Source organism: Dipodomys ordii, unplaced genomic scaffold (genome assembly GCF_000151885.1).
Source record: "Dipodomys ordii isolate 6190 unplaced genomic scaffold, Dord_2.0 Scaffold95, whole genome shotgun sequence".
NCBI lineage: Eukaryota > Metazoa > Chordata > Mammalia > Rodentia > Heteromyidae > Dipodomys > Dipodomys ordii.
This window is the reverse complement of record NW_012267311.1, coordinates 4,833,176-4,842,487: the sequence shown is the minus strand read 5'-3', so window position 1 is coordinate 4,842,487 and position 9,312 is coordinate 4,833,176.

Here is a 9,312-nt window from a genome sequence, read left to right as displayed (position 1 = left end):
CCCCCCCCCCCAGGTGGGCAGGGCAAGACCTTCATAGGTCTCCGCTGGACCGTGGAGGAAACTGAGGCTCTCAGGGGGAAGTGACTTGCCCAAGGTCACATAGCTGGTGAGAACCGTATCCTGGCTAGGACTCAGGGCCACCCAGGGGCTGGCGCGGGCCTGGAACCGAGGGGGTTGGGAGGATGCCGCCCCCCACCCCCCACGGCCCTTGGGAACCGCGAGAGATTGATCGATGGGGGAGGGGGTAGAGCCTGGTTTCCGACACCCCTCCCCACCCCTAGCTGATTCTTGCTGATCAGCTTGGGAGAAAAGATCTCTTTGCAGTGTGGGACAGAGGAGCCGGGACTGCTTTGGGGGGGACTGCTTTGGGAGCCCGGTGGTACCCTGGGGAGCCCTCTTGGGGAGCTGAACGGGGGAACGACTCCTGCGAACGGTGTGCTCTTGACGAGAGGGCTTTCTGGAGTGAGTGGGACCGGGCTTCGGAAACTTGTTATCGTGGGGACCACTTGGTCTCTTCCAGACCACCTTCCCTACCACTGCACACGCTAAGCCAGTCCAGCTGGAATTAATGGGAAAAAGGCCAGCCCGCTTTAGTGATCACACCCGGAAGGTGTCTTTTTCACGAAACAGCCCAAGTTTCGTTCATGTCAAACCTAGAAATCCATACAAGACTCTGGGTAAAAAGACATTTGTGTCACAGAAGGCCATATGAGTTTCCCCAGGTGGTCTTGGACACTTGGAGAACTCTTTGAGAAAGAATAACCCTCCCAAGCGTGAAGTGGGAAGGAAGCTGTAAGGGTTGGAACTAGTCACCCTCTTGCCTAGCATGTAATACATGAGAAATGCGTTTTTGTTTGGGGTGGTTGACTAGGTGGGATTTTTTTTTTTTAACACTGTGGGTGCATCTTGGAAAAGGAAGCTGGAGAGGAAAAGGAAAAAGCATCATGTTACAGGCACTGAAGAGGGTCCCATAGAAACAGTGGAAAGGGGAACTGCGAGAGAATTGTTCAGTTACTGTGGGGGAAGGGAGATAAAAAGGATTGCTGAAGGGAGAAGGAAGGTGTCTGGGGAAAAAGGCGGATGTTTCAAAGAGGGAATGTGAAAGTCTGTTAGAGGTAGATGGTATCTTAAGAAAAATTGAATTTATATATTGGTGTGCAATCACTTCATTTTTTTAAAAAACAGCTGTACTACTTTTATAGAAACAGCCTGGAGTTAGCACCCTTCCCATTGTCACTTCTGTTCTAAGAATGCAGGTCCCCAAAGTATTTGTAGTGTTGTCTTAGACATAGGACTTAACTAGAGTGATGGCAAAGACTAACTATGCGTTAATTAAGACTCTTTGTCCAGGGTGATTCCTGCTTTAAATCAGCTGTTTCCTTCCTGTACTGCACCTTAGCTTTATCATGGAGGTTAGCTTCTTGCTTTGGGGAACTCCCCTGCTTCAAACTAGATGGGTTGTTTTGTTTTATTTTTCTAAAAAAATCTGCAAGGAGCTGGGCATGGTGTCACAATCAGCACCCTTTAACAAGGGTGCTTGGAGCAGAAGGATTAAGAGTTTGAGACCAGTCTGATCAACTTAGCAAGGCCCTGTCTTGAAATATAATAAAAGTGCTAGTGGTATAGTTCAGGGGTGAATGCTTGCCTAGTATGTTTGATGCCCTAGGTTCAATCCCCAGTTTGCAAGAAACATACAAAGTAAAAAAACCCCACAATTGGGACCTGAGTGCTTCCCTGAGCTGCTTTTTGTTCAAGGCTAGCACTCTACCACTTGAGCCATAGTGCTACTTCCAGCTTTTTCTGTTTATGTGGTGCTGAAGAATGAAACCCAGGGCTTCGTGCATGCAAGGCAAGTACTCTTCCTCTGAGCCACCATCCCAGCCTGAAACTACGTATTTGATCAACATTTACATACACACACATATGCAAAGATAAACTTGTCCAAGATTTTTAATCAGGGAAATGCAGTTTGCCACAATTGTGGATGCCATTTCACACCCAAAACTTAAAGGTTTGGGAAATAGGTATCAGTAAGGTTGTGGGGGCAACCAAGCAGGAAAGTCCATAAGACTCTTATCTCCAATTAACCAGCAAAAAGATGGGAGTGGTGCTGTGGCTTAAGTGGTAGAGCACTAGGCTTGAGTGGAGAGGTCTTAGGGACAGCACCCAGTCCTGAGTTCAAGCCCTAATATGGGCACTGTATCTGTATCTGTATCTATATCTATATCTATATATACACATATACACACAAAGTCCTTGCTACTCAGGAGGCTGAGATTTGAGGATCAGGATTTAAAGCCAGCCTGGGTATAAAACTGACTCTTAGCTCCACTTAACTACCAAAAAAAGCTGGAAATGAAGCTGTGAGTCAAGTGGTAGAGCTCCAGCCTTGTGCAAAAAAGCTCAGGGACAGCACCTAGGCCCTGAGCTCAAGCCCCTAAACTGGTGAACACACACACACACACACACAATTATCTATTGTTTTTTTTTTTTTTCAACTTGAAATCAGGTCCCCAAACGATCAGCTTTTTTTGTTCATAGCTGGTACTCTACCACTTGCCATCCCTTTTACTAATGTTTAAATCATATAGCTACAAATTAAGATTTGCTAATATTGGGCATGGGGTAGAATATTAAGTATACTATTCCAACTATTTTTGAGACATCTGAAATATTTCTCACATGTAAAACATGTTCTTGTTTATAGAACACTGAGTTTTTGTTCCATAATGGAATTGTAGCTACAGGCACCAGGCTAACACAGTCTTTCAGATGTGAAAGCCCTTTCTGACCTAAACCTAGTTTTGATGTGGACTTTTAGTTTGGAATTGTTGATAGGTGTAGGGGGTTTCGTAGTTTTTTGAAAATTTCTAGTGGACCTAGGTAAGAAGTATGAGCTTCATCAAAATATAAATGCTCCAGCACATTCCAATTTATTAAGTGTAGGGAGGGGCTCAGACATCTGATTATGATGCCCACTAAATTCTGAAGACGTCTGTTTTTAGCCTAGGCCCTAGGCACTGATTTGTCGTTTCTCTTGGATGACTAGGACTAGATTTGGATCTACCCTGATACTTGGACGTAAACCAGTCCCTTACCCTCCCCCTCCCCCATGTTGAACTCAGGGCTATGAACTTGCTTGACTTGCTTGCTTCTGCTGGTGCTTTACCACTTGAGCGTATCTCCAGCCTAGGTTTTTGTTGGTTATTTTGGAGATAGTCTTCCAGACTTTTCTGCCCATGTTGGCTTTGAGCTGTGTTCACTGTGACCCTCTAGATGTTAGCCTCCTCAGTAGCTAGCTAGGGTTACTATAAGCCACTGGTCCTGGAATTTTTTTTTTCCCTTAAAGACCATGTCTTGTTATGGTAGCCCAGGTTGACCTTGAATTTGCTATTCTGCCTTAGCCTCCAGGGTGTTGGGATTAGAGGTAACTACCACCACCATGCTATTTTCTGAAAGAACTGATAGTTGGATTAGTTGCCCATACTCATCTTAAATCAGGTAGTAAGTTTCTCAATTTCTCTTATTTTTAGGGTTTGTTACCTATCAAGGTTTTTTGTTTGTTTTAGATCAGATTTACATTTTTTTCTATGTGTTAGCTATGCAGTTTTATTAGAATAAGAGAAAAAAAAGAGATACAGGGGCTGGGAAGGTGGCTCAGTGGTAGAGCGCTTGCCTTGCACTCTTGAGGCCCTGGGTTCGATTCCTCAGCACCACATAAGCAGAAAGAAAAAAGCCGGAAGTGGCGCTGTGGCTCAAGTGGTAGAGCGCTAGCCTTGAGCTGAAGAGCTGAGGGACAGCGCCCAGGCCCAGAGTTCAGGCCCCACGACCGGACCAAAAAAAAAACAAAACAAAAAAACAAAAAAAGAGATACAGTGAAGATGAACAAATTTGGAGCAAGTAAACTCCCAAAGTATGGGGTCATTCTTTTTGGAAGAGTACTAGAGATTGAACCCAGAGCCTTGCTCATTCTAAATATGTATGGAAACCACTGAGCTATGTCCCTCATCCCTCATGCTTTCCTTAAGAGAAAGGTAGTTTTAGCTTATGACCTACTTTTGAAGTTCAACAGTTCGAACCTGATTGAGATTTGGGTCTTTAGGAAACAACTGATTATCCTTGAATCAGAAGAGTTTTCTTTCTCCCAGATTTGCTAGTTTTCCTTCTCTGCTAGATTTTGTTCTAGTTCTACTGTATTTAGGAACAAACTTATGATAATAACTGTGAGATGAGACTGAGATAATGAAACTTGTGAAATACTTTTTTTTTTTGTTTTGAGGTTCTTCTTTCTGGGAACCTTCTGTAGAGGTGCAGCAGTGCCCCAAGTATGTTTTTCTTCAGGGCTGCTATGTAAAACTGGATAGATTGTTTTCAGAATAAGGACACTGTTGCAGGTAGCAAGTAAGGGTAGAATTCTGTTGCCAAGATGAGCACCTAATTTGAAACTACTTGATCCTCAGAAGAATGACCTTCCTTCCTTCCTTCTTTTCTTTTCTTTTTGGAGAAGGCAGGTGTTTTGTTTTTGGGGTTCTTTTTTCATTGTTGTTGTTTTGTGCCAGTCCTTGGGCTTCAACTGAGGGCCTGGCCCTAAGCTTCTTTTGCTCAAAGCTAGCACTCTACCACTTGAGCCACAGCTCTACTTCCAGCCTTTTGGGTGGTTAATTGGAGATAAAAGTCTCACTGACTTTCCTGTCTGAGCTGGCTTTGAACCAAGTCAGACTTCAGCCTTATGAGTAGCTAGGATTCTAGGTGTGAGCCACCAGCACCTGGCTAGAGGCAGGGTTTGAGAAAAAATTTTACTATGAAACTCAGGTTGCCCTGATATTTCGTTTGTTTTTTTTGGGTCCGGTCATGGGGCCTGAACTCTGGGCCTGGGCGCTGTCCCTCAGCTCTTCAGCTCAAGGCTAGCACTCTACCACTTGAGCCACAGCACCACTTCCGGCTTTTTTGTTTTTGCTTATGTGGTGCTGAGGAATCGAACCCAGGGCCTTGAGCATGCAAGGCAAGTGCTCTACCACTGAGCCACCTTCCCAGCCCTGCCCTGATATTTCTATGTAGCCTAGAGTAGCTTTGAACTTGTGATTCTCCTGTCTCTGCCTCTCATATGCTAGGATTACAGCCGTATGCCACCATGCCAAATGAGAAGAAGGGACATCCACATTCTCACACACACAAAAAAAATGTGGTGTGAACCAGCTCTCCATACCATATTGGGACTCTAGGTCCAGCAGTAATTGTTCACAGTCATCATGGCTCTGCAGTAAAGGCTAGGTTATTGTTGGACCTGGAGCTTCAAAAGATTAAAATTTTCTTGGGAATGGATCAGTCCTGGCATTTTATCACTTTGCTGAACGGAACTAAACAGCTTAGCTCAAAATGGTAAAGATAAAGCTCAAAATGGAAGACAAGAATGAGAGAAAAAGACAAAAGTATCTGTTAAATAAAGGAGAGAAGGCCATATGCTGCATTTGATCTTATGTTTTTACAGTGTTCATGTTAAGAGGGAGGGACATGCAGTGATTACATTTCATGTATATTTTCCTCTATACTAGCATTCCCAAATTTCTGAAGCCAATTTTGAAAATATTTATCCGTTTTCCAGTAAGTGGGTTTATGCTTCTTGCTGCTTCATTTTTTTTCTTGGAGAGTGAAGAAGAAAGTATGTACCGAAGATAGGACTGGACTTCCTACTACTTTTGCAAATAGTGGCAGAGTATTTTTTAGAACAATTTTAATGGAGAAGTGATGTTTGGGGGGGGGGCTCAAGGGATACAAGTTTTTAAAGTGGTATTCGTTGTCATTTTGTTATTTTAAAACAATTGAGGTTAGTGTATAGAAAATTCCCTTATACTTTTATTGTTGTCTTTAGAGATATTTTGAATAAATTATATGTAAATAAAACTCAAAATGTTTAACACAAATACCCCTATGCCCACTTGAGAATAAATCAATCTTACCTGTAGCCCTTACTCAAAGAGTTGTTGTTGTTTTCCTTTCTGTTTTGTTTAAAGGTATTTTTGGGTGCCTTTGCTTAAAGGTATTTTTGCTGGATGCTAGTGGCTCACACCTGTAATACTAGATACTCAGGAGGCTGAGATCTGAAGATCTCAGTTCAGAGCCAGCCCATGCAGGAAAGTCTGTGAGACTCTGATCTCCAATTAACCACCAGAAAACCAGAAGTAGCACCGTGGCTCAAAGTGGTAGAATGCTAGCCTTGAGGAAAGAGCTCAGGACTAGCACTTAGGCCCCAGGTTCAAGCCCCTTGACTGGCAGGAAAAAGAAAAAGATTTCTTTTTTTTTTTTTTTTGTCCAGTTGTGGGGCCTGAACTCTGGGCCTGAGTGCTGTCCCTCAAGGCTAGCACTCTACCACTTGAGCCACAGTGCCACTTCTGGCTTTTTTTTTTTTTTTTCTTTTTGCTTATATGGTGCTGACGAATCGAACCCAGGGCCTCAGGCATGCAAGGCAAACACTCTACCACTGAGCCAACTTCCCAGCCCAAGAAAAAGATTTCTTTTTTTTTTGTTGTTGTTGTTTTTTTTGGGTCCGGTTGTGGGCCTGAACTCTGGGCCTGGGCACTGTCCCTCAGCTCTTCAGCTCAAGGCTAGCGCTCTACCACTTGAGCCACAGTGCCACTTCGGTTTTTTTCTTTTTGCTTATGTGGTGCTGAGGAATCGAACCCAGGGCCTTGAGCATGCAAGGCAAGTGCTCTACCACGGAGCCACCTTCCCAGCCCAGAAAAAGATTTCTTAAAGGAATTCTTTACTACTCTCGAGAAGAATAACTGAGTAGAAAAGTAACTGAAGTAGTGTTGGACAGGTAGAGAATTATGGTATTATACTTGTTTGTATCAAATCAAGATACAAAGTTGTTACTACATTTTCTGCTGTTATGGTAAAATATAGAAATAAAGGAGTAAGAAATTTTGTTTTTTAAAGTTGCTATTATAAAGGTAATATACAGAGGGGTTACAATTACAAAAGTCAGGTAAAGAGTATATTTCTTTTTGGACAATGTCACCACTTCCCTCAGAAATTGCATTTTTTGATCTATATAAATTATTTTATATAAAGAAATAAATGAAGGGAAAAAGTGATACTAAAAAAATATACACATGGGAGGAAAAAGTAAGCAGATCATAGGACATTTTGCATAGTTGAGATGTTCCTTGAGTTGAAGAGATGTTTCCTGTTTGTTCATTCTGCTTCAGCATCTCTGATTTCAGTGTCTGCAAATGATGCTTGCTGAACTTTGGCAAATTTGTTTTTAGTTAGGTACTGGTGGCTTACTCCTGTAATCCTAGCTACTCAGAAGGCTTAGATCTGAGGATTGGGGTTCAAAGCAAGACAGGTCAGGAAAGTCATCTGTGAGATTCTTATCTCTACTTAACTACCAAAAAGCTGGAAGCAGAGTTACGGCTCAAGTAACAGAGTTGTAGCCTTGAGCAAAAAAGCTCAGGAATGGTGTGTGCACGTGCATACACAGACACAGAAACAGACACACACACATAGATACATGCACACCCCCCAAAACAAAACAACTTGTTTTATCAAAGGATTAAAAGGTGAGAAGTTTCTGAGACTACATTGAAGGGTAAACTGAAAGTAAAAATATTCCTTTAATAACTTTTCCAACTAGGAGTTGGAACTCTCATAATTAACAAAAAGTATTTTTATTTGACTTACAAGTGGTTTTAAAATTAAAACAAATAGGATTGTTTTCCTATGGGTGTGTGTGTGTGTTTGTGTGTGTGTGTGTGTGTGTGTTGGTACTGAGGCTTGAACTCAGTGTCCCTTAGCTTTTTCATTCATGGCTAGTGCTCTGCCACTTCAGCCACAGCTCCACTTCTGGTGTTTTTCTGGAGAGTCTTATATTTTACTTCTTAGCCTTCCAACCTTGATCCTCAGATCTCAGCCTCCTGAGTAGCTAGAATTATAGGTGTGAGCCACAGGCACCTGGCCTGTTAATTTTTTGTTGCCACCTCAGTACATATTATTGGAGCTCGTACCAGTATGCCAATAATAACCACTGATTCATTAGTGTAATAGTCTTTATTGTCAGAAACTTTGCTACCAGATACCAAAGATCCTGAAAATAACACAGAAGGGTGCACTTCAGGACAGCTGTTCCTTGCTTTCCTCCTATTTCTTGCTTCCTTTAGTTCCCTGGTCTGGGTTTTGTGATGGTTGTGCCCATCTGTTCATAGGCTCTACTCTTCCCCTCATGGGAAGAGATGCATAGGCTGAGCAGAACCCTTGTTGATCACCCACACAAAAACTGCCACAAACAATACAGGGGATCCAACTATATAGGGGATCCAAACTATAGTGGATCTGACTCTTCTTCTATTGCTGCCACCCTTCCTTTTCAGTGTAGCCTAGAAATCACATCTTATCCCCCCCCTCCCCTCCATCATACAAAGAGGCTTTGTGCTCTGAGGATGTTTTAAAAGGCGGGATCCCTGTAATTATAATTCCCTGAGCACTACCAAGTAATAGGGGCAGGCAGGGTAAAGATGGTATCCAAGTACTTATTGGTAGGGAAGTCAGGTGGGGATTAAAAATTATCTGGAGACATAATCCAAAAGTGGATGATATAGTGCTGTTGGTAATGCTAATAGGAATTGTTTAAATGTATACATTTTGAGAGATTTAAATCCTGCAACTTGTAAGATACTTGAAGCTTAAAAAAAAAGTTCAACACTGAACCTGGAAATTGGTTTTTCCTTGTCTGAAATTATAAATGAAAAAGTACCTTACAAGAAGATAGATTACTCCTATAAGTAAGTAGCTACTTAGGAGGCAGAGATCTGAGGATCTCGGTTCAAAGCCAGCCTGGGCAGGAAAGTCTGTGAGATTCTATCTCTAATTAACTACCAGAAAACCATTCATGGCCGAGCACTGGTAGATCATGCCTGTAATCCTAGCGACTCAGGAGGCTGAGATATGAGGATTGTGGTTTGAAACAAGCCCCAGCAGGAAAGTCTGTGAGACTCTTATCTCCAATAAACTACTCAGAAAAGTGCTGTGGCTCAAGTGGTAGATAACTAGCCTTGAGCCAAAGAAGCTCAGAGTCAGTGCCCAGGCCAAGTTCAAACCCCAGGACCAACACACACACACACACGCACACACACACACACCTCATACACACACACACACACACACCTCCTTTATTTTTGTGTTGCCAGATGATCAGGGTCAGTGCCCAGGCCCCAGGACCAACACACACACCTCCTTTGCTTTATTTTTGTGTTGCCAGATGATCTCCCTCCCAAAGAAGCTCAGGGTCAGTGACCAGGACACACACACACACAC